Genomic DNA, 19,662 nt, shown 5'->3' with positions numbered 1-19,662 from the left:
CTAGAGTTGCAACTGCATAGAAATGAGTTGTAAGAGAAATGTGTTGCTTCCAAGTCTTTGACCAATCCAAAGATAGTTGATCATTCAACTTCATTCATCCAACCAGCTTCAAGTGTTGAAGTTTTTCTAGTTCAACTTTCTTCCAAACCCATCATCAAGCCATGGGAAGAAATTCATAGTAATCGAAATCGACGTGACTTAGAATATGTCAAAGATAACGACAACTTACATATCCCTGATTATTCAAAGCCCATTCAATTCGTCAGTGCCAGATTACTTGAACAAATCACCTCAGCAAGTTCTCAGCAACCTGAAAACCGACGTCAATGCACACAAACTAAAGTTGCAGGCAAATAGAAATGGACACAAACTCAAGCTGCAGAAAAACCGACATGTTTTCATTGTCAGAGAACTGGTCATCTAGAAGATCAGTGTTTTGATCTCCATCATTGTCACCATTGTGGCAAGCAGAATCATTCATCAGAGAAATGCTGCAAACAAGACCAACGTTCCAAATTAAAGATCGATTATTCATGGATTGATCCATGGGAATAGTCATCCACAACTATAATATTGTACAAGTTTTACAATCGGATTCACTCCCACATATTGTAGCCAACAGTCAAATGAAGATGGTACTCTCGTGCAGTTGAACGAGGGAGTACACTAGTGCAATTCTTCTCCACCTATAGGGGGGGGAGTTCAGATATAATTTAGAGAATATTGCCTTTCCTTTCAGCTGACAAAGGGGGGAAATGTCAATGAAATTGACAAGTGGTTGTCAGACTGAAAGTCTCGACAACATCAGTGAAGCAACTAGTGAGCATCTTCATCAACCAATGGGCGATCATCATCAGCAGATACAGGATGTTGATTTCAAGAGAAGGACAGTTGGATCATTTTGTAGCTTGGCACATGATGGAGTTGTCAAGCGACATTCAGAGATGAATCGGACATGCAGCTGATTCATGTTCGCTTCAGGTTTGAGTTTTTTCAGCATCCAACTTTGGCATTTTTTCAGGCAAATGTTTTTTTGAGGATCAACTTGAGAACTTGCAAGAAGGTTCCTTGTTCGTTTTGGATTTATCATTGGGGGGGGAATGTTAGCCTCACTCAAAAACCAATAATAAATCCAATTATTAAATTAAATAAATAAAATCAAGAGAATTCATGAATCCGAGGATTCTAGTTTGGATGAGAGATTCTCTCCAACTAGCTCTCCTAAATTAGTGTGTAAGTTGAGAAATGGTCTCAACCAAGTGAGTCTAAGATAGACACACTATCTTAAGACCACTTTCTCATGTATTTAAATGTATTATTAAATTATTTGAATAAGATTTAATTACATGAGCATGAGAAACCACATGATGGCTCTCTGCCTTTTCTGCCAATTTAATTGTTGTGTTTTAATTTGTTGTGCATATGACTTTGTGATATGGCTATGTGATTAATCTTCAGTTATAGGTGTTGTTGAACATCAAAGACGATGTTACCTGAAGGCGGAGGGTTCTATAGAATCCCTGGTGAAAATTCCATATAATAAAAGTAAATAAAGGTAAAATAATAACCATGGATGATGGGACACTTATTCCAAGCTGAACTTTGGGAAAAATCCAAGCACTAGTAGAAAATGATGAGATTAGTGACTAGGTGACTAAAAACGTTAGTCACCATAGTGTTTCCAAGTGAAATACTACCAAAATTGAGCAATATCAAATGACTTTACTAAAAACGAGTAACATAAATGACTAATTTAGTCCCGGGTTAAAATATATGACTAGCTAATAAGTAATACAACTAAAAATGACTAACAGGAATGACTAATTTAGTCTACAAACAAAAATATGACTACCTAGCAAGTACTACAATAATAGAGTTTGGTCATTTACCTTAGTCATTTTAATTGTGCCACTTCTCCAATCTAAACTTACAAGAGCTAGGGGATTTAAAGGTTCTTATAGATTGGCTGAAGGGTTATAATTCCTTAAACACTTATTTATTGGATTAGTGGATGATTACAATTAAGGAGTTGATTACAATATTCAAGGTCATAACCTTTGAAAACATTCACATGGAATTAAATTCAAGTCATTTGTCATGTGTGCATGCACATAACATCCTTAATATGAACCATCAACTTTAACAACAACCTCACACTTCTACACATCATCTAGCAACACTAATGGACAAATACAACAGTTCGAACATCTAACCAAAATGCATGTAATGAAGATGAAACACTAATAAACACACATAGAATATTCAATCCTTGGTTCTAAATATTAATTACACAACCCATGATGCTCAAAGAAATCAAGCAAAATCTAGGCTATGGATTATTAATGTGGTAATATGAATGAGAAGGGAAAAAATATTAGCAAATTAGTATTTATTTCAATTATTGTATTATGCAATTTAAGATTTTTGTAACAAACTAAACCATAACGGAACAAACAAAACAAAAATTATTTTTATTGATGAAGATAGTGAGGACCTCAATCCTCTTTTACAAAATGCAAGCTCCAAATAGTATAAAAACATATTTGACTATTTAAAGGATCCAACATTTAATAGATCCAAGCACCAATTTAGTGAAAATGAGGACTCCAATCCTCTCAAAAATTATAAACACTGACTCGGTCAATAATGAGAACTCTAATCCTCGTGACAAATCCAAGACTTAATGAGGACTCCAATCATCTATAAAAAAAGAGACTCCAACTTTTTCATTGCTTCAAAAGGATTTTCCAACAATGGCGCAGGGTTAGTCTAAAACTTGATTGAAACATAGTTTATAGCGTACTCCAAAAATATCTGAAAACTACTCCAAACATATCATCTAGAAAGATTACAAAAAGGATCGAGAAGTTGCTTCATAAAGGTTTCAAAAACTCAAGTATGTTCCAAAATGTTGCTATAAGAGGTTATTTTAAAATTTTCCAAAATTTTCTCTTAAGAATACACCAACGTCAATTTGAGGCCTGCTAATAATTCGATCTAGATACTACTTAAGTTTTGATTAAAAATATGCTCTTAATTGTTAAAAAGTATACCCAATAATTGATCCAAAGTTTCCTATAAGAAAATTGTGAAAATTCAGGCCAAGGTCAATTATAAAGGAGGTCAAATGTTTCCCCTTCCTTTGGAAGAATTTATCTTTAGTTTGAAGGAAGTCACAAGGGGGGGAATTACAAATCCAAATCTGACATAAGAGGGCCATGTTTGTCCATAGCAGAAGGCAAAAATTGCAATCTACAATTACCTCATTTTTGTATGTTATCCCTGGTCCTCACTCTCATAATTAAGGTTGAATTTCACTCTAATGTTGGCTAAGGTCTACTCCAAGGGAGGTCAAGAGGATTACTCCAGAAAGCTAAGTACAAGGGTCCAACATTTTTAAAGGCCAACGTTTATTCCATGCTTAAAACATCCACAAAAGGGGCTAAGTTTAGGGCAGATGAAAAATGTCTGAATTCTCTTCACAATAAGAAATTAAGGAGATTGAAATCCAACAAAAGAAGGCTCCAGAATATAAACAAACGCCCACCTATCAATCACCACTAGCTTCTTTATCTTTCATATAATTTCATGAGCTATGAACTTTACCTTGTTGCTTGAGATATCATTTCATTGTCTTGTATTCCTTGGCCAATATGGTTAACAAAATGGAGGATTTGTTGTGTCTATTTATACTAATTTGACCATGTGTTTAATTGACATGGATTTTGGAGAGGGTCCAACTTAGGTCCATGTGGGGTGACTTAAAGAGGGGGACAAAAATTGTTTTCTTCAGTTAAAAAATTCTTTTCTTCTCATTAGAGATGATTAAAGAGGCATGCCATAGCTCATTGGAAATGGATTAATATTATATTTGAATATATGACATCCTTATATTCATAAATTCGTACCTTGAAATCAATAACAAATTCTTCTTCCAATAATATCCCTTGTTTATTATTCATGGAAAAAATCTCCTTGTATACTACTCCCTCTACCATGTTGATGCTCCCCTCCCACTATCATATTCCCCCCATTTAACATCAATAGGAAAGAGATAATCTAATGGGATTTAAGATATATGGCCCCCACATTTTGATGAAAATATTCAAATGACTCTTCAGGTAGCATTTTGAGAAGATATTTGTAGTTTGTTCCTTAGTGTTGACATACTCCATTTTGATGTTCTACTCTACACCTATTCTCAAAGAAAGTGCTACTTGATTGGGATATGTTTTGATATGTTTTGTCTTTGAATGTGTGATTGGATTCTTTGATAGACTGATTGCATTTTTATTGTCATGGTAGGTGCTGATAGGTTGATTTGTTTCTATATTGACATGCCTAAAGGCTTCCTTTCATCCAGATGAGTTTTGTACATTAATGTATTGCGTCTATGTACTCAACTTCAATTATGGAGAGAGATACAGATCATTGTTTCTTGCTTAACCAAGATACAAAACAAACTCCTAAGAAGAATTAATTCTTACTAGTAGTCTTTCAATCATTAGTGCTTCCTACTCAATCTACATTAGTATATTCTATCAAGGTAACATTTGTGCTCTTCATTAGAGATGTTTTGAGGTACAAAATGGGCCTAAAAAACGTACAACTAAAATAAATTTTATAAGAACCAAAATGACTCAAGATGATGATGTCCATGATGGGGGATGATTCACCATTTTTGGAGTAAAAAAAAAACCACTTTTTCATCTTGTTTTTACAACTTATCTCCCCATATTTTTACAAAATTTTTGAGTAGAAACACTCATTAGATGCATAATTAAATTCCTCATCGAAGGAGTACCCATGCTTCATACTTTCAATGGACCAGGCTACTACATGATAAAGGAGATATACATGGAAAAATGTGATTGCAATCATGCTTTTTCATGTATTTCTCATTTTTAGTGTAGGAAGGTCCTTCGAAAATATGAAACATGGGTACTCCTTGGATGAAGAATTAAATTATGAATCCAATCAGTGGTCATGCATTCTATTTGAGTAAAATTGGGGGGAGATAAGTTGAAAATGCGACTTGAAAAAGTAGTTTTTATTTTTTCCATCCAAAATTTGATGGGTAATCCAATATTATTTTCTTATCTCCTTTCTCATTTAATAATATTCCTTAGGAGGCCCAGTTTAGACCTCAAAATTTCTCTAATGGTGGTACCATATTCTAAAATCAATATTTCCTTTCAAGAATCTCGGTATTCATTTTACAGAAAACATGTGAGATTCTTTAGGGGTTGACTGGAATCTCACCACCATTCCCACTATCTGCATGATATATATTCATGAAGAAATTATATATAGGGGACCTCCAATAATTAATCTATAAATAATTTCATCCACCATAGGAGGTTCCTAATCCTTACTTAGCATGCAACCTGTCGTCATTGGTGCACTCATAATATCACATTCTTCCATCCTAAATTGCTTAAGCATATCCTTGTCATATTTTTCTTTTGATATGAAAATTCCTAATTCAGATCTAGTTACTTTAAGTATATGAAAGTAAGAGAACTCTCCAATAATCAACATTTCAAATTCTTTTGACATATATTGGCACAATTTCTTACTCATTCGATCACTATTTCTCCCAAAAATATGATTGTCCACATATACTTTGATTAGTATATTGTCTTTGTCCATATCCATGTAAATGTTTTTTCCTTCAATTGCTTTCTTGAATCCTTGTTTTAAATATGGTAATCAATTCTACCATACTATGACCTTGGAGCTTACTTTAATCCATACAGAACCTTGTTTAATTTTTATACAAATTCTTAGCCAAGTGAAACCCTTTTGGGTTGTTCCACGTATACTTATTTTAGATCTCCATTTAGAAAGATTGACTTCACATCCATTTCATAGAGTTTAATACCTTTTGAACAAGAAAATTCTATCCTTATAGTCTCTAGTCTTGAAATAGGAGTGAAAGCCTATTCGATGACAATTCTTTCAATTTGAGTGTATCACTTGCACACCAATATTTAATTATTTCTAATGATTTTTTCATCTTCATTTATTTGTTCTTATGCACTGAGTTGGTTCCTATGACATTCATATATTTTGAATGAGGTACTAGTTCCCACGTCCATTCTTTTCAATTTGGTTCATCTCTTCTTTCATTACTTTTATTTAGTGAGGATCCTTATTTGAATTTGTGAAATTATTTGGTTCTATTGTGGATAGAAAGACAATATCATTCATTTTTGGTATGTTTTTCATCTTTCTTTGGGTTTGTGTTCCTCCATCCACATATCCAATGATTTTGTTTTATGGATGATGTATTCGTACAAACTTTAACTTTAATGGTGTATGATATGGTTCCTCCTTTTGATTTTCAGTTCCATCTATTACTTTGCACCATATTCCTTCGGATCTACAAGGAAAATCTATTCTTCATTGGCTTGAACTACTTCTTTATCAGGAAGAGCTTCATCTATCTTTACATTGATTCTTTTGATTATCTTCTACAATTAATTGTTGTAGCATTTGTAGGCCTTTCTTCTTAATGAGTATCTAAGGAAAATCCATTCATCAAAACATTAACCAAATTACCCTAGTGATTCATCATTAATATTCATATAGCATTTACCTTCAAATATTATAAATTGTTTCATAGAGGCCACCCTTCGCTTCCCTACTTCATATAGAGTTTTATCATTGTTTACCTAGAGTTGATGTTTGTTCATGATATTGACTGTAGCTCGAACTACCTCCCTCCAAAATTTTGCTTCTAAATCAACTTCCAACACAATTTTCCCTCTAGATTCTTGTAAATATATATTCCTCCTTTCAACCACACTATTTTGTTTTGAATTCTAGCAATAGAAAGTTCCCCTTTTATTCCATATTTATCATAGAATTCATTCAATTCTTGTAAGGTAAATTCCCCACCTATATCTATTCTTAATGATTTTATATTCAACTCACATTAATTTTCAATCATTTCTTTGAAAGTTTTAAAAAAATCTAGTTCTTTTGACTTATATATAATGAAAAATACCTGCACCATTCTAGTATAATCATCTATAAATAAAAGAAAGTACATTTATTCTTGTATAGCTATAGTTCTGGTTGGACAACATATATCTGCATGAATTAGTTAGGGTTGATGTTTAACACTCCTTTGATTTGAAGTTAGTCCTAGTTTTCTTTCCATTATGACATGATGCAAAAATAATATTTTATGGCTTTGAAATTTCTAAATATGTAACTAGGTTTGGTCTTCACAATGTATTAAGTAATCATGATTTTATGTATTTGATGTAAAGAGAAAAATAAAAGTTATTATTGTTCTTTTGTAGCATGGGTTTCTTGCTCAGGGTGATTTCATTTATAGGTCAAGCACCCATTGTGTGCTTCTAGGGTTTTCTCATACAGTCTAGGAGTCAAAGAGCCATTGTAATATGTAAAAGACATTATTGGGGATCTTGCATCAGGTCAAAATAATTTAGTTGAGTCAAAACTATGTGTAAAGACCATCCAAGATTAAGTTGGCCTACAAGAGAGGACAAATCAGCCTCGTGATTACAATTCGGCTCCAAGGAAAGGTTATATATAGAAGATACTTGACCTCATTGGGAGGTCATTGAAGATGCTCATTGATGAATGAGGAAGAGAAAAAGAGAGAAAGTGAAGAAGAGGGGAAATAAAGGAATAATGAACAAAGCTTTCAAGGATTGTTTTAGGGGTATTTCATCTCATATGTGCGAGGAAACTAGCGAAACATTCTACTACAACAAGACCAAAAATTGTAGTCATATTGGATGGCCAAAATTAGGTTTCAAAAGGATCATATTGCATGCCAAGTTACTAAGGAAGAAGAATATCCCCAAGTGAAGTAAGAAAGAGAAATATTTCCCCATATTAGCTAGGGCTTTTGCAGTAGAGGATGAAAATTGCAGTCCTAAAGAAATAGTAGAAATTTTAAAGAAGAGGTCGAAATATAAAGTGTTGAAGCAATTTGACTTGGGTTGACATTGGGAAGGACAAGTTCATCAAAGAATAATTTGAATTGGTCTTGGAGGGGTCATTTTCAAGGCTATTATTTCTTGGAATTCATAAATTGAAGATTCTATAAGAAGAGAATAATTCTTGTGGGTTTTCCTCTCAAGAGGAGAGGTTTTGGCCCTGAATTTTAGACTATATTTTGTGTCCTCGTATTCTTTTGATATTCATAGTTTTTTAGTTGTTTGAATATAATAACACTATATTAATAAATTAAAGAAGAATATAACTAAAAACTGATTCAATTTAAGTAAAATAACATCACAAGAAATTATCAAAGTAAGAAAAATCACCCTAATGTAGTTGTTCACTTGAGGGGTCCTCACCCAGGTTTAGAGTTAGCTACGCCAATGAAAAAAACCATAAACTTATGGCCCTTGCGGTAATAACGCACATAGCGCACATTGCAGTCTCACAGGAAACATTATGGGGGGATGACAGAACTAGGTTTCATCATCTAGAGGTCTATGTGATGGGGTTTGTGTGATTTTTATGGTTTTATTTTGAATTTCGCGAACCCTAACCCTTGAATTGTAGAAAATTATAGTAACATGCAGAAACATAATCTAACCCTTTGTAAATTGATTTAAACATTCATATCATCAAGTAAACATGTATATCTACCACTTTTGCGCATCAATTAAGTGTTTCTTTAGATAAATGATGAAAACAGAGTGACTACACAAAAATTGCATAAATAAACATAAAGGAATAGATACATAAATATCGCTCCAAAATATTCTTTGTTAGATATAATCATTTTATTACAGACTCTTCTTCCCTATGCACACAATTGTAGGGGCTCATGCACTCATCTTGTGGACTTACTAACGTCATCATGCACAAAGCTGTAGGAGGCTTCCCCTTCATCTAAGTACAGAAAATAATTTTTTTTGCATCAAACTACTTGCCCATACAATGATCTTCAATAATTAGTTACCTCCCATGACTCGTTATGACTCCTTTTTATAGCTTCTTCTTTTACAATACCATGGTTCACAAACCATGGTGGGTCACAAAACATCTTATCTTATAAAAAACTAAGGGACTAAACTCCCTTTTGACTCATATGACCTTTTTGCTGCACTCCCTCAAAATGCGGAGACTTTATAAATATAAAAAAAATAGTTACAAAATTTTCTCGAGGGGACCCTATACAACCAGGCCCCCAACACAAATTTGGGACTCATCCTGGAGTCTCTATTTTGGTGGAACCTCGATCATTTCCTGCAGCTCATTGAACTCAATCTTTAACACCTGTAGGTCTGTTGTTCCCTACATAGTAGCTTGACACACTTCCTCGACTAGTTCTTCAGTAGTTGGGCCTTCACCTGCAAGGCCCAAGGTCCTTTGTGTCTGTTGCATCCCTTTTAGCTTACTCCGCAGTGATAGAGTCAACTGACTATCCACATCTACCCATGGCTACATCCTTTAGGAGATAATCACTTCCTTGCAATGCAACTCATCTATTTCATTATGAATGAGTTTTCCTTCCTATAATCAAGCAAACCTTTGCACTGGTGATAAGGTCCATGCTGTCGACTTGATTTCATCAAACTGTCTCTGCTTCTCTTTGATTTCCACTCCAATCTTTTGCATAGTTGGATCCTCTTGCAACGAGGTTCATAATTCCATGGCATGTTCAAATATCTCAGTGCAACCCTTGACTGTATCATCCAAGGTGGCCATTCCTTCTTTAATAGTAGCTCCAAGCTACACTCTGACTTCTGGAGGGGTAGTGGGATGCATCTTAAGTTGTAGCTTTGAGATTTGCAACTGCAGGTCAAACCTGACCTTGCCAATTTCTGCCTGTGACACCCTTACTGTAGCAACTAGCTTCTGATTCTTCTATGCAAGGGCCACTTCTTCCTTAATCTAGAGCTTGAGGAAATCACTAGAATCTTGTGTAATAGTAGCCTCCAACTGCTAACTTTTTGTCGTAAGCTTCTCATTTTCCTTGAGGGTCTGTGCTTTTTCCTTAAATATTTTTTGGTTATTGGTTTTGACCTCATTGACTACCAGCAGTGCGCGTTGCTTCCGAATCCTAAGGTTGTTGGACACCCCTTAGTGTAGCTCAAGTAGAGTCTTAATGGGAAGCATGACCAAATTTAGACTCATATTCTTCATATGTAGTAGGTGTACCTTCTCTTCGGCTGAGTCGTCACGGAGGGACCCTTCTAGGAACTACACCGTGTAGAGATCTAGGGTGACTTAAGCATCCAGGGATGACCTAATCTCTTGATTCAGGCTCGATTGTTTCCCACTCGCTTGTCCCATGAACACTTGAATGAGACTTGTTTGGACTTTCAATTCCCATAGGCCATGTTGTACCTTCCCTATTGTTTTCTGGTACTACGCTTTGAAGTGGCTCATAAGATCCATCATTACATCATAGACCACATCCCCAATTTCATCCAAGTCCCCCTCTATGAGGACCACAAGAATCAAGGCCGTTGCTTTGACGAATTTTTTCTTCTTGTGTGGCATTTTCGAGCTTCTTTTCTTACTCTTCTTAATGATGGAGGGGGATTCCAAGCCTCCACCCCCTTCCTCTTCTCCCTATAGCTCTTCCTCCATGCCTGTGCGCTCCGTGTCTAACTCGTTGAGGTCAATGGTAGCATGTTACGTAGTATTTTCCTTCATTACTTCTTTTTCCTTTGCAGTAGCTATTTCTTTTCCATTAAAGCAACTTCCTTTTATTGTGTGGCCTTTTCTCTTGCTGCGAAATTTTCTCTAGCATGTTAGTGTCAGTCTTTGCAGCCTTCCTCCGATGATCAAACATGCTCTTAAAAAGTGATTTTAAGGTGTCAAGGTCAAATTTTGTCATCTCAGTGAGTCTTCAAGCAAAATTTGGTCACTAGGCATTAGGTCTAGGGTTTGATTTTACCCTTGTCAAAGTTGTCCAAATGTCGGTCCATGTCACCGTTCAGCTGAGTGTACCATCATTCAGAGAGTTTTCATTATCATGTCAAGTCCCACTGGGTCATTCTACACCTTGTTCATGCTTCAGTTGCGCCTAGGCAAGGTTCATTTCCCTCTCCTAGGGTTTTGAAGCTAATTTCTCTTGGATGGTCAAATCATCAGAAAAACTTGTATCCTGATGTTCATACACCTTCCCCTATCCTTAAAGTACCTTATCAAACACTTCCCATCACTGAGATCCCCCAAATTCCTCATTTTGGCACAAACCCTAGTTTCTTGCTACAACTTGGCAGTTTTCTAGGTTGGACCTATGTTTTGCCTTTTTGGACCCCTTTCCCTCACTCAATTTTAGAGATTCCACTTTCCCATACTTCCTAACATCCCTTCCTACTTCCAATAATTTTCCCAATAATTTAGAAGTCGCTTATCCCCTTCATGTCGCTTCATTTCGACAAATCCCTTGTTCCACACATCGGGATAGGTTTCACTCAAATGTTGTTTTTGAGCAATATAAGATGAATTTTTGAAACCTGAGAGAGGTTTTTGTCCACAGCATGCCAAGGAATAAAAATTTCCTTCATTTTTTACACAGGTGTCATGTTTTTGAAGAAATGTCAAAAATACAATCGCCTCGAGGAGAATTGATGCACCTCTGAAGTGACCTTGGGAAAATCAAGTTTTCTCCTAGCTCTGTTGACCAAATGACTTGATTGATGCATCAAATGATAACTAGACACAATCACTTTCCAATGAGATATCATGAGCTCCATTTGGACTTGAGGAAGGCATCCAAAAGTTGACTGTAACAACACTCTGCCTTTAGGAAGCCTCATTTGGCACATTTTGACGAGTCTTGGGAGATTTGATTTTTGACAGGGGAAATGAACTCCAAATTGAAAAATTATAGTTGGATTGGAAAATAGAATCAAAGAAATTTCCAACGAGCTATCCTGCACCCAATTTTGACACCGAGAAGGCCTCCAAAAGACTCCTGCAAAAATCGCTACGCACAGGCTATATGCGTCGCGCTTCAAGCCCAATGCGCCGCGCCACTTCCCTGTGTGCCGCGCATTTGCGCGACGCTAAAAATATAGAGCTCCAAATGAAGAAAGGTTTAAATTTTTGCATTCAGCATAAAAAATCATGACCACTGGTGCTTGGGAAAGAAATTGGAGCATTTTTGGTCATTTGACAAATTTTTGTGCACAAACAGGTTTTTTCTGCCTGTGCGCGACCCTAAAATTATAGAGCTCCAAATGAGGAATGGCTGGCATTTTTGGATTTAGCATGGAAAATCACGACTACTGGTGTCCGGGCAAGAAATTGTGACAAGATTTGAGTCTCCTAAAGGGCAAAAAACACCCAAAAACAGCCTCTCTGCCACTTTTTTGACACACAAAAAGTAGTCTTGGGAGAGGAAGATTTGGAGGGGAAAATGAGCACCAAATTCAAAAATTCTAGTGGAGTTTGAAAGTAGACAGGAAAGGATTTCCAAAAATCCCACTTGGGCACATTTTGGACACCTGCAAGTGCCCCAAAATAGGCTCCAAAGTGGCGCGATGCATAGAGAATTTGGCGCGGCGCACAGGGGAGAAAACTACCAATTTGCTCCCGTTTCGCGAAATTTCGGTTTGCGACTTCTCCAAGTGGGCCTGGTCATCTACACTTTGGTTTTTTGGCACCAAAGGTGGAATTTAAATATTTTTCCCTCCATATGGGCATCTATCTAAGTGGCAAAAGAATGCAAAGGGTCACCCTAGCGAAATGTCATGCTTGAGAGCGCTGCACCTGTAGCTGATGGTTGGCTCTCCATCTCCTTTTTGTAATGATTTGAGTAACTTACCAACCCCTGGGCGTTCTATCTCTTCCTCACACATTCTATATATTGTATGCAAGTTATTTGCAAAGGGTTGGCTGGTAACTTCTGGGAGACTGCGGGAAAGAAACTTTGTTTCTTCACTGTGTATTTTTGACAGAGAATTAATGAAAGGCAACGGCTCTATTTCATGAGATTCTTGTGGTTGTGAGTGTAGAAAATGTGTTTCTTATGTTTTCATATGTATTTCGTTATGTTTCATGTTTCGATTCATGTTCATTTCGAGTGCAATTTTCTAAGTGAGAGTAGGTAGAATTCAATGATATTGCTCTGCCTGTGGGAAAATTTCATGTTTAGTGTTTCTCTTCCATTGAAAAGGATTCATGTCACTATGCCCTTTTCACTTTCTTCAGCATTCTTTTCATGCCGCATTACCTCAAACTGAAATTGTTACATTTTCCATTGCCTTGCCTCACGGAATAATCTGTGTCTTCATTTTAAATTTTCTGTTCTTGCTGAGCACCGATCCCATAACATCCCAGAAGCTCAGTCATTTCATAAAATTGTTTTCAGAATCCCTATTCACTTACTAGCCTAAGGTAAACATTGTATTGCAAGTCATCTCAGACCGTTTCCGATCATTTATTCACTGAGCGTGACTCGGAGAGAGCCCTCTCTTGCTCTGGTAGGGCTAGCTACCAGACTGAGCGTGGTTTGTGGTTACCCTAATTTTTGCCTTCCTTCAGCCTAAGGCAGATTTAGGTGCTAACATAGTAGAAGCCTTTTGTGCTTCCTTCTTCTTTTTTTTGCTGTCATTGTTATTGTATGCGCTGCTTCACCTTCAACAACCTTACTTGTTCTTGTGTCGGAATCCACGGGGGTTATCTAATCACTTGGACATTAACTGATCATTGCTATGATATCATATTCGACAACAAAATATGGAAACTTGTACCTTATTCCCTGAGCATTCTTCTTCATTCGAATGTCTAGATTATGGAAATCTGCCTTGAGTTCTGTGACATTGGCGTACTACTCATGCAATCTTGGTCATAACCTTGGGCATTGGTTAATAACCATTCATAGCTCTGACTCAAACAAGGCCCAAAACATCTTTGTATCCATTACTTGTGCGGGGTCTTTCGTAGCCCAGAGCGAAGCGAACTTTGTGACCTTGGGTAGGTCTAAGTCATTTTGAGGGAATTGGATTTATTTAGGTGTTCTCCAAACCATCAACACAATCAATAACAACATCCATAGATAGTTGAACAACATGCCATCATCCTGTGCCTCTCTGAATTCCTCCAAAAATTAATGACATAAATATTGCACCTAGTTATACTGGATGCCTTTGGAGCTCTATGTAGGTAAAGAGACAATGGATGCTGGCACTTCATTGGTGTGAAACTTCCTCATGATCCTTTCAGCCAAGATCTATGCAGTAAACTACACCGTGCCCTCTGACATTAACTGAATAGAATATCTATGTGACTTCTTGACTAGACCAAATTCACTCTTTATTTGATCCACCAACTTCTTTTCCAGCGACTTTCCTACAAGAGCCAACACAGGGTCCACTCCTTGAGATGGCAACAATGTTATGCAGTGGATCACCATGTTAGTGATCGGGATTGGCCCTACTAACCAGAGGCATCCATATTGCACTAGTGTCAGCAATTGACGCACACATATTGTGTTAATAGTGGTGTGACTGAAGTGCAGCATCAACAACATGTTTAGGAGCCTCACACCCCCAACTCGAGTGACCCAGTTCATTAGTTCCAATTGCGTAACATCCAACTCCTCGTAGTAGACCTTCTTGAGGTACTTATAGCCAACTGTGGAAACCTCTCATGGTCCACTAAGTCTCAATCTTCCTTTTTCAAAGCTGGTATTCAATATAGCATCAGTTCCTCAAACAACACATTCTCTGGAAGCAAAGGCATAGAGACCATAAACTTCATGCAATTCGGGTCTTTGGGCACTTTCACTGTGGATTTTGTAGGTGGTATATATAGTGGTAGCCGAGTTATTGGCTCAGCCTCCTATGCATCAAGATACTCTATTCCTTTGAGCAAGTCTTCCTCCTCTAGTTCTAGGGGCTCCGTTGACTATTTGGACTTATCCATCTTGCCCTTTTGTTGAATTTATGTGAGATTTTCTGCGGTGATTACTGTACCGATGCTGGTAGAGGTTTCTTCTTCTTCATAGAAGCATGTAGATTAGGCCTTGGAAACTTCGGTGTGGTAGTAGGCAACCCTATAGGTATAGTTTGGGCCACCTATGTTTCATGTGGTGTTGCAATCATTCTCTCAATGATGATCTTATGGTGCCAATTAGGCAAGTTTGTGGACTCCGACTATGAAAGAATTTGCCCTCAATCATTCTGAGACATACATCACTTTACTTGGTGCAAACCAAGGCGAGAAAGGTAAAGGAAAACTCTCAAGAATCAAAGTGTTCAAATGCAGAGTGGTATGCCATATTTATAGACCAATTTGAATTCAAATCCAACTGTTCCCTCAAATTCCTGGTCATTAATCCACATTTGGTGGCAGATTTCCAAAGAGATGCTCCATATATTCTTTTCCCTTGCTCCTTTTAATAAAATTTTTTCCATCTAATTAGCTACAGTGCATCAAATAGTCACTATTTAGCCAAGTTTCATGAGACCCAACCATCTAGCGCAACTCCTCCGGTGCAGCTCCCCTTGGCACCATCCTTCGACTTGTCACGCGACCCATTCACTTTTCCTTTCAAACTTTTTGGGAGTGTAGTTTATAGTCCCGTACCTCGTTGCAGCTACCTGGAGTACTAAGACTATATTACAATCATATAGTCATTGCATAGGGGCAGGATCACCCCTATATATCTTCAATTAACTCCCATTTACTTTTCCCACAAATAAGTCCCCATTGAGGTTCGCGCGTTGAACTGCACCTCCATCTATAATTTCCTTCACAACATATGGCCCCAGGCAATGCATCTGAAATTTTCCCAAGAACATTGTGAACTTACTGTCATATAGAAACACTATATCTTCAATCTTGAAGGTACATTGTTTCATATGGCGATCATGTCATGTATTTTCATGGTCCTTCTGCACCTGCTGATGAAATTTAGCCAAGAAGTGATCCTCCTCCAACTCAAAGAGTTGTGCGAGTCGTTCCTCTATGCTATCTTGATTAGCCATGTCTGTAACTATTACAATCTATAAGCTTGACACTATGTACTCCATGGGAATTATAGCTCTTCTAACATATACTAGTCTGAATAGTGTTTGTGTTGTCAACATTTTGCTGGTAGTCTTATACGCCCAGAGGACCGTTGGTATGTGCAGATCCTGGTCATTTCGCTTCGCATTGCAAATCCTCGTCAAAGTGCTTTCTAGAATTTTATTGAAGGCCTCTACTGTACCATTCTCTTGAGCATGATAAGGTGCACTATTCTGATGATATATATGGAATTCCTCAAGAAATGCAACAATTGTTTCATTCAATTCCCCTATCACTCATAAAAACCATAGGGTAGTTGAACAGAGACAAGATATATTCAAAAATAAACTTCACAGTGGTAGTGGCACTCAATATTTTATAGGATGTGCCTCTCCCCACCTTTTCAAGTATTTAGTCGTAGTAATGATATACCTTGCCCCCGTCTTCTCCCCTAGTGGTTGTATTGGTCCCACGAAGTTTATTACCCACTTATCAAATGCATGCAATGTTAGTTTCTGTTTTAGTGAAAATTCATCTCTTCATGACAGTATCCCCATCCTCTGACATACATCACATGCTCGAAAATATATTTTGGAGTCCTTATGCACAGTCGGCCACCAAAGTCCTGCATGTAGTTTCTTCTATGTAGTTGCTCTTCCTATATAATGTCCTCCCGTTACTGCTCCATGTGCTTCTGCAAGGATAGTTTTCCTCTCATACTCAAGAAAATACCTATGCGATATTTCGTCAGAGCCCATTTTTTATAAGTTTCCGGTGATAATAGAGAAATATGTAGCCCAGACCACTTGTTCTTTCTTTTGCTGCATCGAATACCCTTCAGGGGTGGTGCTTGTAGACAAGAATTGAATTATATATGTGAAATGATCATCTGTGATGCGAAGGACAAATAGATGCACATGAGGAAACCCTTCCTCTAGACTCGTAGGGTCATCCCCATTCTCAATTTGCGATAGGTGATCTAGACTAGCATTTAGGTGCCTTGACTTCACAATTACTTAAAAATAATATTCCTAGAAAAGTAGCAACAATCCTCAAATATTCCCTCGCAACGCAGGCTTCTTGAAAAAGTATTTTAGAGCATAATGATCTGTATACATCTTGAAGTGCGCACCCAATAGATACTGCCAATTTTTTTTTAGCTCATATACCATTGATAAACCTTCACGCTCTGTTCTTGCATAGTATTCTTATCGAGAGTGTACAAAAAGAAATCAATTTAGAGAGTGTACAAACAACCTTAACAGTAAAAATGGCTCTAAAAAAGTGTGGATCTACAGGGAATGATAGAAACAAAACCTGCTAGAGTCCTGATATATGCAACATATATAATTAAACAACAAGATGAAATAAGGAATTAAGCGCAAATAACTCCAATAACTGAATGGAAACCGGATATAAATAATAGATTTTATTATATGACACGTATGAAGGGAACAAATGATGTTACCAGTCCCCCTCTGTGGGATGGGTTCTTGGCTATCCTCAACGTCTTAATCTTTGTAGAGTCTCTCTCCCCTACAATGTGTAAACCCAAAAATAATGTTTGAGCTCAATGGGAACTCAAAATGAAAATAGAAAATGGTAAGCGACACTGATAATAATCAGAGCCGCAACCATGAGTGCAATAATGAAAATGATAAAAAGTGACGAATGAATGTAAAACCCTCCAATTTATAAAATAATATTAAGTTACTCTTGAATAATGGAAAATAATAAAATATTACTAATGAAATTCTAGAATTAACTATTTGGAATATTTTAGTATATTTGGTTGGAGGGAAAAAGTATTTAAATTGGTTAAGTACTTTTATTTAGAAATAATAAATAAATAAATGATGTATTTATCATATCATGGAATGTGGTTAAGGAATAATAAACAAATAATGATTTGTTTAAGTATTCCAAGAGGATTTCGTAAAACTTAACAAGGAATAATACATAAACAATGATTAATTAATTATTCGTAGAGAAAAGTAAAATAAATAATGATTTGTCTAATAATTTCTCATGATTGTGTCAAATATGGCAAGGAATATTAGTGAAATAGTGGTTTAATTAATTATTCCTAGAGGATAATTAAATAAATAATGATTTATTTAATTATTCCTCATGGGCTCAAGTAGAAATAATTTAACAAATGTGGTTTATTAAGTAATTGGTTATAGTGAAAGAAATTTTACTATGGTAAAATTTGCTCTACATGGTGTACTTCAATCTATCTAGTAATTTATGTCTAGATGATCATTTTTTGGTGATAAAATATTTCCCTCCAACGTAAGAATGTTAGGAGAAAAACATATGACCGATGTACATTGTAAGGATACAATCACTAGACAGTGAAGGGGAGTCAGAGAGAAAGAGAGAGATACCAATGGAGCTGAACCGAAAGAGGATAGTGATTGAGGGGGTCAGGCCAACTAACTGATGTAAGTATCCTTTTATGTTGTGGTGCCTGATATGAAATGAGGTAGGGGAGGCATACTCATACCTACCGAGATAACTAAGTACAAATAATAATGGTGCGCCCAGCAAAATGAAACTCAATACTAAAGGACATGTTGAATGGTAGATGAAATGCTCACATAAATGATCCAAGAAATAGTATAATGTACCCCACATACATAATGTGCCTCGAAAAACATGACCCAGGAATGAATATAATAACATCTGAGTACATGAGACATAATTGGACTTCCCTCAGAAAATGGGTGGGAGGGAGGGTATAACAACCAAAGAAGCCTTGTTGACTAGGAAATGGCTTTGCAAAACTGAAAGGATCCTCTGAAGGAGACATGCATACTATGAGCGCTAAGGAATTGTATATGAGGTTGTAGCATAATATAAAGTCTTCCAGGCATGTGGGGGGCTACCTGAAAGGCCACCCCCTCACGAGGTTTGAAACATCTCACACACACCTGGGAATCACTAATACAGTCTGTTGCATCACTAGACCATCAAGTGTATGAATCACAAGCATGAAACAATAAAGTCAAAGGGAAATGATGATTTTGTTTTCTTGATCCAAGGCATCGAACAAGAGTGGAAGATGGAACCAGGATACACCACCCTCTAGTCCGTTCTTCAAGAATAGATGTGTTGATGTCAACAGAATAAGGCCTGCCATAGGTTAGGAAATGAGGATCCTCAGCTAAGGCACGAGGAAAAAGAGTAATGTGACTGATGGACTAACACCAGGGAAAATGGGGGAAATAGATCTGAGGGACAAAAATATTACTTTCCTTGTCAGAGCATGAAGTGCATGGGTGACCTGGTAGTGACTGACTCGACTCCAAAGGGGATGGTGGACAGTATGCCTGAAGGCAAAAATGGGAAACACGTGATGATTAGTACACAAAGATGGATGGAATACCATGACATGATACCATGGGACGCGAAATAGACTCCATGGATGCAAATGTGACTCATTTCAGATGCTCTAAACAAGGGTGATTTGATGATGCTGCCACACATAATAGGCCTAGTGGGGACCATGAAAGCATGAGAAAATGATGGTTTCTCATGAAAAAAATCAACACGTGAGATGTAAAGTGGCAAGGGAAGGTGGTCACCAAAGTACAAGTGTCACATATGAAGAAATTCAATTTTGAGAGGTGGAAAAGTGACCCTTCTTGGGAAAATGACTTATGGATGAAGCGTAAAATCATCCAAAAT

Source organism: Pinus tabuliformis, chromosome 1_2, assembly GCF_031772625.1.
Source record: "Pinus tabuliformis cultivar Carrire ecotype Pingquan chromosome 1_2, CPIR1, whole genome shotgun sequence".
In the NCBI taxonomy this organism is placed as follows: Eukaryota; Viridiplantae; Streptophyta; class Pinopsida; order Pinales; family Pinaceae; genus Pinus; species Pinus tabuliformis.
Note: the sequence above shows the minus strand (reverse complement) of the source record.